The sequence below is a fragment of the Salmo salar genome, chromosome ssa18 (genome assembly GCF_905237065.1).
Source record: "Salmo salar chromosome ssa18, Ssal_v3.1, whole genome shotgun sequence".
Taxonomy (NCBI): Eukaryota; Metazoa; Chordata; class Actinopteri; order Salmoniformes; family Salmonidae; genus Salmo; species Salmo salar.
In genome coordinates, this window is record NC_059459.1 from 26,569,350 (window position 1) to 26,582,492 (window position 13,143).

At 44.4% G+C, this 13,143-nt stretch overlaps 1 protein-coding gene across 41 annotated transcripts in view; it reads right to left on the reverse strand.

The window, feature by feature from the left end:
• Positions 1–1,354: 1,354 nt before the first annotated feature.
• The window catches only part of LOC106577105 (anaphase-promoting complex subunit 1), a 59,587-nt gene continuing 47,798 nt past the window's right edge, over positions 1,355–13,143 (reverse strand). For 17 of the 41 annotated variants that reach the window (XR_006760352.1, XR_006760383.1, XR_006760353.1 and 14 more), the window contains 11 exons: positions 12,978–13,045; positions 12,323–12,413; positions 12,200–12,247; positions 11,910–12,073; positions 8,894–8,970; positions 6,616–7,056; positions 5,836–5,963; positions 3,156–4,198; positions 2,402–2,779; positions 1,872–2,029; positions 1,355–1,700 (listed from right to left, as the gene is read on the reverse strand). The gene's annotated coding sequence lies outside the window, so the exon portion shown is untranslated. Of the gene's footprint in view, positions 1,701–1,871; positions 2,030–2,401; positions 2,780–3,155; positions 4,199–5,835; positions 5,964–6,151; positions 6,285–6,615; positions 7,057–8,893; positions 8,971–9,647; positions 9,667–11,909; positions 12,074–12,199; positions 12,248–12,322; positions 12,487–12,977; positions 13,077–13,143 lie in introns of those variants that run through there. The other 24 variants (XR_006760385.1, XR_006760369.1, XR_006760380.1 and 21 more) reach the window with 23 other exon arrangements.

Consider the following 13,143-nt stretch of genomic DNA (forward strand, 5'->3'; position numbering starts at 1 on the left):
AATTGTTTCTTTCTGCATACATTAATTGTTTTAATGAAACTTTAAAACAAACACATTAAGAATGATGAAGCATTTTTTGTTCGTTTTGTCTTATTTCAATGTACATACTGGTCTTGTTTCAATGTTGATTTAGGACGTGTGAACCTCCAGGACCAGAGGGTGTGTACCAGTATGACATTCATAGAATGCTTTATTGCGGAAACAGCCAGCTCCCTAGAGCGCCCGCTCCCACAAGCTTATTAAAGGCATCGGCTTTGAAGGTCATAAACGGATGAATACTTCTACACCCACTCTCTCCACAGTTCCGGTTGACCATTGATCTGTAAAATATCATGAATGGATGTTTTGGAATGTGAAGTTGTGGATTCTGTACACATTTCCTGGATGTCCATAGAAGAACAAACCAAATGGCAGTGTCATGCTTCCTTCAGAAAAAAGTGGAGTTATTATTGGCTGTTTGTGCCAGCTTGGGAACTGGTTGCTACCTCCCTAGAGAACTCACAGTTATTCACTTCACTTGGCTGGTGACAGCAGATACACCATGTTCAAAAACACTATTCAGTTATATTGTATAGAAACGACCAGAGAATGAGTTAGTTAGCCTCGTTAGAATTGCACCACTCCACCTTTCTAAGTTAACTTTGACAGTTCTCCCTCCTCGCAAAATCCAATACTTTTCTGTGTGTGCGTGTCTGTCTAATGTCACTGAACTACATGACAGCATTCCAGTGAATGTGGTATGTTTGCAATCCATCTGCCACATGTGTGTACCTTTCATGTCAGTTGGTCCTAAAGATGCCACAAAAAAGCTGTTAACTTAAATTGTTATTTTAGGGCCTGACAGTATACCATTGGGGACACAGATAAAGGCCTGTATACCCATTCATGGTAAAGTGGAGGACACAGAGCTATTTGGATATACAAGGCCAATAGAAGTCAACGGAGCTTGGTATGGGGTGAGGTGGGTGTGGTATCTGTTGCAGGATGTTTTCCATTTTGCTGTGGAATGTTCCCAGAGGTGTTAGATCACAGCTCAGGCCGATGCATTCCATCGCGCCACAGCCCACGCAGTACCTCCCAACACATACCGCAGAAACAGAATTAATATGTGAGAGAGCAGAACATCTTTTCTGAGATAATGATAACTGAGATGGCAGTCTAGACTGCATGCTGTGCTGAAATGGCTCGTCATTTAAAAATACAAAATGGCAACACTACAACACCGAATGTTAGCCAAAACAACATGTAGGTGGAAGTGGGTACTAGTGATTATGTGCAATGCCAAAAGTTATTGGTCATCCACATCCACTATGTTAGCTAATAGTTACCTTTACATTTTAGTCACTTACACAAGTCTCAAATCACTTTTTATTTACTGCATTATTTTATATGGAATACAGGTACAGTATAAACATTTGACATACAATTCGTATCAAGAAAGCTTTTACAATGATATTTAATATAATATCAGGTCCATTTCTTGTGAGCTGCAACAAGCAGTGCAGAGTGACCCTTCTGGGTCAAGACCAAGGTAAAGTAAGAGACCAAGGTTAGAGGTCAAAGGTCAGGTAATTTCAACAGGCCTGTTGTCCAGTCCTGAAGCTTGCAGTCCCCAGGAGGAGAGGGCCCAGGCGCAGCAAGGCTTGTACAGGGATGCATAGCTGACAACTTCAACAGGAGCTCAGGGAACGATGTACTTCCTGTGGAAATGAAAGATGAGCAGAGGAACGACACGAGAGAGACCAGCAGAGTTAAGAGATGAATGCGACCAAGTCAGTCATAACATTCACACATGAGACATGAAGCCAGTCAGCAATAAGACAGACCACCAAAGCGACACATGTTAGGATCAAGTTAAAAGTACATCTCACCACGATATTTAGCTAACAGTTGTTTAACTTCCAGGTGTGTGGCAGACATCTTCCTGAGGCAGGGGATAGTGTTAGACCAGGAAGCAGGCTAGAATGTTGGACAGCATGCCCATCAGTAGGGACTGGCAACATGTATGTCCTCAACACATGGCTGTTAACTGTGGAGTGGGGGGGGGGTTCACACACGTCAGATCCAACAAGGTTAGCTGCATTCATGGAAAGGACATATGAGTATTCTTCATGTAACACCATCACATAATCAGTTTGCTACCGATTGTTGCAATTGCTACCGATTGTTGCCCAGCCATTCATAACGTTCCATGTTTCCCATGTCATTACAGTTCACATCCAAAAGACCTGTTCTGACACGTCCAGTCCCACTGATGGGAAATGTGTGTCACATTACAGGTACACACTGGTACAAACTGTACGGTCAGGCTAATATATTATTGTACAGTTCATTCAAAGGGATCTGTTAACAGTCCATCCTCCAGTAGACGTGCCCCTCCCACTGGGTTGAGACCTCTCACCAGTGAGCCAGCAGTCCAGGGTGCCATCGGCCGAGTTCTTCATGACAGGCAGATGAACAGCAGCCCCCTGCTCTGTGCCCACTCCTTCAGTCTGTGTTGCAGGACCCTGCCCTGTGCCCACTCCTTCAGTCTGTGTTGCAGGACCCTGCCCTGTGCCCACTCCTTCAGTCTGTGTTGCAGGACCCTGCCCTGTGTCCCCTCATTCAGTCTGTGTTGCAGGACCCTGTCCTGTGCCCCCTCATTCAGTCTGTGTTGCAGGACCCTGCCCTGTGCCCCCTGCCTCAGTCTGTGTTGCAGGACCCTGTTCTCACATAGCTCCAACAACAGTCTCATCTGCCACAGAGCAAACGTCTACATCTGTTCCAGGGTCAGTACCACCTGTGGCAAAAAGCACAGTCATTGGAGATATACAACCGAGAGCACATTGAAGTGACATCAGTTTGTATTGGGGAAAAGTCAATCCATGAAAACTTATCTAATACTAATACAGCTGAATTCTATGAGTGGGAGCATGTACATCAGGGTTCTCCAACCTTGTTCCTGGAGCGATAACGTCCTGTAGGTTCACGCCAACCCAAATCTAGCACACCTGATTCTAATAATTAACTGGTTGATAAGCTGAAATCAGGTTAGTTAAAACTGGGGTTGGAGCGAAAACCAGGAGGGTATCTCTCCAGGAACAGAGTTGGAGAGTCCTGAGGAACATGCACAGACCACTGTTACCATTGTATGAGGTGACTTCTATGTTTCTTACCTGATCAATAGCAATGTAGGTGGGCAGCATCTCAGGGTTCTCCTGAGTGACACTCAGATCGAATGGCAGATATTAAGGCCAAAGTGTTGTATTTTTGGACAAAGACAACAAAATAGAAGCTCCATTCAGTGCTACAACAGTAAATAGAAGCTCCATTCAGTGCTACAACAGTAAATAGAAGCTCCATTCAGTGCAACAACAGTAAATAGAAGCTCCATTCAGTGCTACAACAGTAAATAGAAGCTCCATTCAGTGCAACAACAGTAAATAGAAGCTCCATTCAGTGCAACAACAGTAAATAGAAGCTCCATTCAGTGCAACAACAGTAAATAGAAGCTCCATTCAGTGCAACAACAGTAAATAGAAGCTCCATTCAGTGCAACAACAGTAAATAGAAGCTCCATTCAGTGCTACAACAGTAAATAGAAGCTCCATTCAGTGCAACAACAGTAAATAGAAGCTCCATTCAGTGCAACAACAGTAAATAGACGCTCCATTCAGTGCAACAACAGTAAATAGACGCTCCATTCAGTGCAACAACAGTAAATAGAAGCTCCATTCAGTGCAACAGTAAATAGAAGCTCCATTCAGTGCTACAACAGTAAATAGAAGCTCTATTCAGTGAGTGCTTATCAATTGAACAATCAGAAACAGAAACTGTGGAATTATAAAATAGGGCAGTGAGGGGTGTTTCAATAATTGCAATCAAATCATGAGCTAAAGGTTAGAACCAATCTCCTTCAATTTCACAGTGTATTCAAAAATAAATATTCCACATCTCCAATTACATATAGTGGTATCTACCTGGTGGAAATGGGATTCAAGTGATTAACAAACGGATTCACAAGGGGAGCGACATAGGCAGTATTTAAGTCTAATTTAAACCGTCAATGTAGGCTCTGTGTTACAACGTTAAGTTGCAGCTGCATCACATAGCATCCACTCCGCTAATCAACATGTCTCGTGCTATCCGAGGCTTTACAGAAGTATTCAGCGAAGGAGACCAAGGCAGCGTCGGAAGGGAAGGTCGAGATGGCCTCGGGCTGTGGGAGAAAAAAATAACTGCTACAACAACAAGGACTGCTGATCGTGCCTGACGGAGGAACTTGACAGTTTCCAATGAGCTATTTTTTATTTTACCTTTATTTAACTGGGCAAGTCAGTTAAGAACAAATTCTTATTTTCAATGACGGCCTCAGAACAGTGGGTTAACTGCCTGTTCAGGGCAGAACGACAGATTTGTACCTTGTCAGCTCGGGGATTTGAACTTGCAACCTTTCGGTTACTAGTCTATCGCTGCAACTCCCGTACGGACTCGGAAGAGGCGAAGGTCGAGAGCCATGCTTCCTCTGAAACACGACCCAGCCAACCCGCACTGCTTCTTGACAAACTGCTCGCCCAACCCGGAAGCCAGCCGCACCAATGTGTCGGAGGAAACACAGTCCAACTGGTGTCAGCGTGCATGTGCCCAGCCTGCCACAGGAGGCGCTAAGGCGCGATGGGACAAGGACATCCGGGGCGGCAGGGTAGCCTACCGTGCTGCCCCGGATGTCCTTGTCCCATCCGTGTCCTTGTCCCATTCGTGTCCTTGTCCGTGTCCTTGTCCCATCGTGTCCTTGTCCCATTCTGCCCTGGGGCCTCCTGAGTGGCTCAGCGGTCTAAGGTGTCACTACAGATCCGGGCTCCATACCGGTCTGTGTCGCAGCCGGCCGCGACCGGGAGACCCATGAGGCGTCGCACAATTGGCCCAGAGTCTTCCGAGTTAGGAGATGGTTTGGCCGGCCGGGATGTCCTTGTCCCATCGCGCCTTAGCGCCTCCTGTGGCAGGCTGGGCACATGCACGCTGACACCAGTTGGACTGTGTTTCCTCCGACACATTGGTGCGGCTGGCTTCCGGGTTGGGCGAGCAGTTTGTCAAGAAGCAGTGCGGGTTGGCTGGGTCGTGTTTCAGAGGAAGCATGGCTCTCGACCTTTGCCTCTCCCGAGTCCGTACGGGAGTTGCAGCGATGGGACAAGACTGATTACCAATTGGATATCACGGAATTGGGGTAAATAAATGTAAAAAAGCTGCCCTGATCAACTGTAAGTGCGGTTATTGTGAAGTGGAAACATCTACGAGCAACAACAGCTCAGCCGCGAAGTGGTAGGCCACACTATTGCATCTAGTGGGACAGGGGACATGTTGACTAAAAGGCTATTGGACCGTAGGCTGGTAGGTTCACAGGGAAATATCCTGTCACACATAGTGTCAAGACATATTGGTTGTTTTGCCGCCCCACAGTGATGTCACATGCACTACTTTGTGCTATACTGGGATTATATCAGTATCAATATCTAAATGTCTCATTCATGCTTCTTTCTGACTGGCCAACACAGATGTTTGAGACTCATTATGCTAGCTATGTGTTGATAGTTTAGCATTGATTTCATTTTCAGCAGTTCAAGTTTCAAAACCTTGCAACCTTAACATACTAATGAAATAAATGTGTACTGGTATATGCTGCATTCCATGTTGACAAAGTTATGCTTGTACGCTAAAGTATCATTGAATCTCCTATGTAGCCAATATCCAACATGTTGTACTGAAGTAGTACTGATGAAGTACATGATGACATGTAACTAGTTAAAAGGTGTCCAGTCAGTCCAGTTTTGTGTAAACAGAGAACCAGGATGTTTGTACCTTGAATGTGTGGACTTCTGAGTTCCAGTTGACGACGTTGGGGGATAATAGATTCTTCCAGTCCCGAAGGTCGACCTCATAGGGCACGCAGCTTCAGATACACAACCCCATCTCTGGACAGAATGGACCTGAGTCAATTTTAAATCACATGTTAGGATGGAAAAAAACAATAGTGATATTGGAAAAATCTATAGTTACATATCACTATTATTTTGAATGACATTATAGTGAAACTTTGACATGTAATTTAAAATATTTTTTTTCATTTATATAATATTTTTGCTAGATAGCGTTAGCTAGCGCTAGTCGGCTGTACCTGCACAAAAACTCTGGTGTTTTTCATCCTATAGCTTGTTTTCCATCTTTTAAAATAGCAAGCCAACATGTTTCAGCACTTTCATTTCCCTGACTGGTCAAAACTTGTTGTTTTCTCATGCTCTCTCGTCCCTCTGCAGAATACATATATATGGTGAGCTGATTGTCTGAAACATCAAATCTCAATAACGTCACCATATTGAATCACAATACATATAGAATCGTGAGAATCGCAATACATATTGTATTGGCACTAAGTATTGTGATAATATCATATTGTGAGGTACCTAGTAATTCCCAGCCCCACAAAACAATATGTGCTGCCATCAACAACCATTATTGCAGAACATCACAAACTCACATCAAAGAGTATGGCCCTGATAAGTTATCACCCACTGACATTTCATGATATGAATCTGAACATTGGGCCAGAAATGTTCACAAACATACAAGTGGTGGACTTACTCAAGATGTGGAGTTCCTTTACTTCAGGTCTATGGACAGCTTCCAGTATCAATGGTCCTTTTACTTGAATATGTAACCACATTAAAACAAGTAGGTCAGCCATTCATCTTAGAAAATTTAGTTTGAAAACAATGTGAAAAAGATAATGATTTTCTTGTAATTGCAGGGTTTGATGATCCTAACTGACCTTTCCCTGTACTGTATTGTATTGCAAAGAGGAAGGGAGAAAAGCGTATCAATTGCATACATGGACACATTGCATTACTCACTTTCTAACAAAAATGTTGAAATCTCAATTTTGACATGGACCATCCTGCTTAGCAGAATGACTTTGTAGCATGATTACATTTCATTTGACCTTGTTGAGGAGCTGCAGCTCAGGCAACATGGTGGGGGCCATCAGTTCCGCTGTAATCTCCTCATAACAGAGTCCCCTATGCTCTGAAGACATTGAAGAAGAAATGAACACAGAAACACAGCCATTACACACTAAATATACAAAAGAATGTGGACACCCCTATTTCAGCCACACCGTTGCTGACAGGTGTATATATCGAGCACACAGCCATGCAATCTCCATAGGAAAACAATGGCAGTAGAATGGCCTTACTGAAGAGCTCAGTGACTTTCAACATGGCACCGTCATAGGATGCCACCCAACAAGTCAGTTGTCAAACTTCTGCCCTGGGGCCTCCCGAGTGGCTCAGCGGTCAAAGGCACTGCATCGCAGTGCTAGAGGCGTCACTACAGATCCAGGCTCCATACCGGTCTGTGTCGCAGCCGACCGCGACCGGGAGACCCATGAGGCGGCGCACAATTGGCTCAGAGTCTTCCGAGTTAGGAGAGGGTTTGGCCGGCCGGGATGTCCTTGTCCCATCGCGCCTTAGCGCCTCCTGTGGCAGGCTGGGCACATGCACGCTGACACCAGTTGGACTGTGTTTCCTCCGACACATTGGTGCGGCTGGCTTCCGGGTTGGGCGAGCAGTTTGTCAAGAAGCAGTGCGGGTTGGCTGAGTCGTGTTTCAGAGGAAGCATGGCTCTCGACCTTTGCCTCTTCCGAGTCCGTACGGGAGTTGCAGGTAGGTAGATAGATGGGCTGTTTACAGATGGGCTATGTACAGGTGCAGTGATCTGTGAGCTGCTCTGACAGCTGGTGCTTAAAGCTAGTGAGGGAGATATGAGTCTCCAGCTTCAGAGATTTTTGCAGTTCATTCTAGTCATTGGCAGCAGAGAACTGGAAGGAAAGGCAGCCAAAGGAGGAATTGGCTTTGGGGGTGACCAGTGAGATATACCTGCTGGAGCGCGTGCTACGAGTGGGTGCTGCTATGGTGACCAGTGAGCGGAGATAAGGGGGGACTTTACCTAGCAGGTTCTTGTAGATGACCTGGAGCCAGTGGGTTTGGCGTCGAGTATGAAGCAAGGGCCAACCAACGAGAGCGTACAGGTCGCAATGGTGGGTAGTGTATGGGGCTTTGGTGACAAAACGGATGGCACTGTGATAGACTGCATCCAGTTTGTTGAGTAGAGTGTTGGAGGCTATTTTATAGATGACATCACCGAAGTCGAGGATCGGTAGGATGGTCAGTTTTACGAGGGTGTGTTTGGCAGCATGAGTGAAGGATGCTTTGTTGCGATATAGGAAGCCGATTCTAGATTTAATTTTGGATTGGAGATGATTAATATGAGTCTGGAAGGAGAGTTTACAGTCTAACCAGACACCTAGGTATTTGTAGTAGTCCACATATTCTAAGTCAGAACCGTCCAGAGTAGTGATGCTGGACGGGCGGGCAGGTGCGGGCAGCGATCGGTTGAAGAGCATGCATTTAGTTATACTTGTATTTAAGAGCAGTTGGAGGCCACGAAAGGAGAGTTGTGTGGCATTGAAGCTCGTCTGGAGGGTTGTTAACACAGTTTCCAAAGAAGGGCCAGAAGTATACAGAATGGTGTCGTCTGCGTAGAGGTGGATCAGAGACTCACCAGCAGCAAGAGCGACATCATTGATGTATACAGAGAAAATAGTTGGCCCAAGAATTGAACCCTGTGGCATTATGGTCATTGACTTTTACAGCTGTCAGTAGAAACTCTGATGGACTTCTCTCCTCATGTTACACCACCTCCCTGTTTCACACCTCCCTCTTGCTATTCTTAGAATCCGCACCCAAGTCATTTTGGTGATTGAAAGTCGGATACTTTAGTTTAGAGCTCTGTCTGTCATGCTATTTTAGAGCTCTGGTAAGCTGTACCGATTTTTGGTATTTCCAGAGATTGTGCGTCTTACCGGTTATCTGTGCTGTGGGCAGGAAAATGGTGGTAGAGCGCACAGAGCAAGGCAGCGATGGCCGAGTTGGAGTGTACCTGGGAGAGGACAAGCACAGGATAACAGAGCGCTACGTCAGACTCAGACATAGCAATAAATCAAAATCACAGTGTTGATGTTAGCACATATCATAATAGAGTCCCTTTTTTGTGAATAGGTCCCATGAACAAATGAGGAATTTGGCCTGTGCAAAACAGTTTTGAATTGTTATCTACCTGACGTCCTTTGTGCTCATAAAAGCTCTACTTAAAAAATAAAGGCTGCGGTTAAGTGTGTGCTTAGGCTGGTTCAAACCATTGTGTCGGCTTGGAGAGACAAATCACTGTTTAGATTAGTGTGGGTGAGGGGTTGCCTCGCCGCCTCTTAAAACACCAGCTGAAGAGGTTATTTCCAAACCCACGAGCTGCCACTCATCCAGTCTACATGGCAACGGATAAAGTGAACTGGCTGGGAGGGATGTTCTGGTTTTTACTATGCGTATTACAGGCAGAGGTGAAAACAACAGCACTATTTACTACATGAGTCAGCTTGATAACAAGACCCACAAACATACAGAGCAAAAGTCAACTCAACACTGATCTCATCTTGAACTGTAGAGTAACATAATGACTGGGAACAGCTGTTTATTTAGCGCCACTCAAATTAATTTTCAGAAACTTGTTCCTGAACAATATTACTATGTTTCAATCGCCCCATTCCCTATGCTGAGACTAACCTCACTGGTGAACTCTGTTGCTACACAAAATGAGAAGAGAAGTGTTTCACTTCAGGTTTCACGATGAGCCAGACTGACAGGGCCGTATGGTGATTGGTTACTAGGCAGAATGAAAGCGCTCTCCACAGACCACATTGAGAGAGAGCGAGAGGGCGAGAGAGAGAGATTGAAATAAAGACGCCATGTGTCTGCTCCCCTCTACAATCTTTCCTGATGCAGGTGTGTGTTGATGGCAGGAATAGTTTGAGAATACTACAATAAGGCCATTCAAATTGCGACCTTGAAGTTATGTGGGCCTGAAATCTGTCCTTGAAGTTATGTGGGCCTGAAATTGTCCGCCCAAAAATAAGGCAAGTCTAATATCAAAGGGTTTGTACAGTAAATGTTGAGGACGAGACAGATTTAGCATCAGTAATGAGTATTGTTACATACAAAAAGACACCTTAGTCACTGCTTGCTTAGCCATGGGATATTTGAACTGCATTTGTTATGAAGAACACTCACATAACAGGACTCCTCTCCCACATCTCATTATACAGGGGCAAGAAAAGTATGTGAACCCTTTGGAATTACCTGGATGTCTGCATAAATTTGATCTGCTCTTCAACTTAGTCACAACAATAGACAAACACAGTGTGCTTAAACTAATAAACTAACTATTGTATTTTTCTTGTCTATATTGGACACATAATTTAAACATTCGTATGTGAACCCCTAGGCTAATGACTTCTCCAAAAGCTAATTGGAGTCAGGAGTCAACTAACCTGGAGTCCAATCAATGAGAAGAGATTGGTTAGAGCTGCCTTGTCCTATAAAAAAAAAAAATCACCAAATTTCAGTTTGCTTTTCACAAGAAGCATTGCCTGATGTGAACCACGCCTCGAACAAAAGAGATCTCAGAAGACCTAAGATTAAGAATTGTTGACTTGCATAAAGCTGGAAAGGGTTACAAAAGTATCTCTAAAAGCCTTGATGTTCATCAGTCCACGGTAAGACAAATTGTCTATAAATGGAGAAAGTTCAGCCCTGTCGCTACTCTCCCTAGGAGTGGCCGTCCTGGAAAGATGACTGCAAGAGCACCGTGCAGAATGCTCAATGAGGTTAAGAAGAATCCTAGAGTGTCAGCTAAAGACTAACAGAAATATCTGGAACATGCTAACATCTCTGTTGATGAGTCTACGATACGTAAAACAAGAATGGTGTTCATGGGAGGACACCACAGAAGAAGCCACTGCTGTCCAAAAAAAATAATCAACGTCTGAAGTTCGCAAAAGAGCACCTGCATGTTCCACAGCGCTTCTGGCAAAATATTCTGTGGACAGATAACACTAAAGTTTAGTTGTTTGGAAGGAACACACAACACTGTGTGGAGAAAAAGAAAAGGCACAGCACACCAACATCAAAACCTCATCCCAACTGTAAAGTATGGTGGAGGGAGCATCGTGGTTTGGGGCTGCTTTGCTGCCTCAGGGCCTGGACAGCTTGCCATCATCGACAGAAAAATGAATTCTCAAGTTTATCAAGACATTTTGCAGGAGAATGTAAGGCTGTCTGTCCGCCAATTGAAGCTCAACAGAAGTTGGGTGACGCAACAGGACAACGACCCAAAACACAGACGTAAATCAACAGCAGAATGGCTTCAACAGAAGAAAATACACCTTCTGGAGTGGCCCAGTCAGAGTCCTGACCTCAACACGATGTAAAATGCTGTGGCATGACCTCGAGAGCAGTTCACACCAGACATCCTAAGAATATTGCTGATCTGAAACAGTTTTGTAAAGAAGAATGGTCCAAAATTCCTCCTGACTGTTGTGCAGGTCTGATCCGCAACTACAGAAACTGTTTGGTTGAGTTTATTGCTGCCAAAGGAGGGTCAACCAATTAATAAATGCAAGGGTTCACATATTTTTTCCAACCTACACTGTGAATGTTTGCATGGTGTGTTCAATAAAGACATGAAAACGTATAATTGTTTGTGTTTTATTAGTTTAAGCAGACTGTGTTTGTCTATTGTTGTGACTTAGATGAATATCAGATCAAAATGTATGACCAATATATGCAGAAAACCAGGTCATTCCAAAGGGTTCACATACGTTTTCTTGCCACTGTACATGTTGTTCCATTATCTAGGTCTGTAGAAAAACATACAATCTACATCGATACAGATGACATGTGAAAGGTACAACACCTAGGCAAAAGACAGTACAAGCAATATCTGTGTAGGCTATAACCATTGGAGAGGCTGGTTGAAACATGTCTCACCTCCCTCCTCCCAGGACGAGCATGCCCAGGGCCATTTGGTGGGTCATAGTTCTGGTTCTCTTGTGGAGGACGCGGCAGAGCTCCAGCACCTTCAGGTTACCAGAGCCAGCCATCACCGTGGACAACAACATGCTCAGACACATCTGTTAGTTGAAGTGGCCCGTCTGGCAGAAGAGAGAGCAAATTGGTTGTGGTGATTTTGATGCAAACTTTAAACTTGACTTTATTCTATCGTCTTATATGGAAATTATGGTTACATTGGACAGAAGCATGAGAGTAGTGCAACTTACAACCGTTGCTGATGTCCAACACTGCATGAAGCTCCTTGCGAAATTTTACTGTGAAAGAAACAGAAGGGTTACAGACGAACTAGCCAATTGACTCCAACTTATTTTGAAATGTTCGCTTCTTACCAAGCAGTCGAATGCGTCAGAGTTGGCCGAGCCAGCGAAGCGGAATCCCACAGTCATATAGGTTCCAGCAATTATGTGGTCATGGGCTTGCCTGAGGACAGGAGTCATCCCTCACATCATCATGTGACTAAACACACCATCTCTGTCTCTTATATCCAGCCATGCTGAGAGAGTTAAGAAAACTTGTAGTCAGTGTGTAGTTACGCTATGGTTTTCATGTTTAAATCCTCTGAAACCACTGGATTCCCAATGTTCTCTTGGATTATGTGGATGCAAAACAAAAGAAAATATGTTGTGTTATCGTTGTAAAAAACTGTGGGATACTAACTCATTTAATACTGTTGATGTGTAAATCGGTCAAGCTGCAGGAAATGTCTGAGGCTTGTTGCCAGTCACATCCTCTTGGCACTGAAGCCTCATTTGAGGACCGAAACGTGTTTCCTTATTAGCGTTGATGTCATTCATTATGACTAACTAACAACATTAAGAGCCTTGGAACCAACCTCTAATGTCTATGGACATCTACACTGTTGGCCCTAAGAACCCGATGCCGAACTCAGAATATTTTTACCACAGGTCCTGAATAGAGGTTTGTGCTGGCAGTGACTCGTGTCTAATGAGCCAAGGTGTTTGTGTGCATATTGAGGGGAGTTACCGGAGGCACATTGCTGCTTTCGAGTTGGGCAGAATCTCATCCCATATGATGATACACCTGGCCAGTGTCTGAGGAGGGAGAGGAGACAGTGCCAAGCTTCTATATCCACAGTCAGATTCCACAGCCACAAAGTCAAAATTGGCAACAACAATGTGCTTTTAGGTCT